The sequence below is a fragment of the Seriola lalandi genome, unplaced genomic scaffold, assembly GCF_002814215.2.
Source record: "Seriola lalandi dorsalis isolate HSWRI2012SDOR001 ecotype SW California unplaced genomic scaffold, Sedor1 jcf7180002054784, whole genome shotgun sequence".
In the NCBI taxonomy this organism is placed as follows: Eukaryota; Metazoa; Chordata; class Actinopteri; order Carangiformes; family Carangidae; genus Seriola; species Seriola lalandi.
Window position 1 is genome coordinate 1,801,718 of NW_019525337.1, and position 902 is coordinate 1,802,619.

General features: G+C 38.2%; 2 long non-coding RNA genes across 2 annotated transcripts in view; both read right to left on the reverse strand.

Annotated features, from left to right (window-relative positions):
* Positions 1-896, reverse strand: part of LOC147817990 (uncharacterized) — a 1,587-nt gene extending 691 nt beyond the window's left edge. Inside the window, exon 1 of the long non-coding RNA XR_015438423.1 lies at positions 770-896. This is a non-coding gene — a long non-coding RNA (uncharacterized LOC147817990). The remainder of the gene's footprint in view (positions 1-769) is intronic.
* LOC147817987 (uncharacterized) overlaps positions 1-902 on the reverse strand; it is a 273,041-nt gene that overhangs the window by 248,419 nt on the left and 23,720 nt on the right. The window lies entirely within an intron of this gene.

A 902-nucleotide genomic window follows, 5' to 3' on the forward strand; every position in this document is an offset into this window, starting at 1 on the left:
ACCTGTCCCCTATTTCCCTCCATGTGTTTAAATAGTCTGTGTTCCCCTTGTCTTGTGCCAGAGTGTCTTCGTCTTGCACCCGAGCCTTTGTCCATGTCCACAGCCATAGTAATCGCCAAAGTAAGCTGTTTGTACCTCGAGAAGAGTGATTTTTTGTTTGTAAATTTTTCCATAGCTAAAGTTCATAGCCCTTTGTTTTTCCTCGTTGAGAGTGATTTTTTTGTTTGCATTTCTTCCCTTAGCCTATTTTCATAGATCTTAGTTTTTCCTCTGTATGAGTGATTTTTATTTCATGTAGCCTAGTTATTAATTATTCTAGATCTTCCGCTTAGGAGCGTGAGTAGATTATTTTGGTTTATTTTTATGTAGTCAGGGTTTTCCTCCGTACAGAGCGTTTTTCGTTAATCGGTTTGTTTCTTTTGATTAGAGCCTTTTTCCTCCTCCTGGAGTGTTTTTCGTTCCTCAGGATTCAGAGTTAGTGTCTAGTCTTTTTGATAGCCATTTTGTTTATCACTCTGTCTGAGGTCTTCGGTGAATTCAATAGAAGCCTATTGTTTTCTAAAATCTCTGCATCTGAGTCCTGCTTCGAGTCCCTGCCTGACAGTAACCACAATTCAAAAAATCGAACCTCAAAATAAAATACATGCTATTACCTTTTTACATTTTTTTTATATCCAACATACCAGTAGCTGGCATGAAATAAACACGAAATAATTTTTAACCAACATAACGACACACATCTGCTGTCTTTTAACATTCTCACACATACCTGCATGTATGACAGAAAGGGCAATGGTAAGTAATGCTTTTTTCCTCTCTCATGGGCACATCAGTCTCTGCAGAAGAAAACAGCATCATGTCAAGCTAATACTGCTAGCTCCATGATACTCGATTCTCTCAGC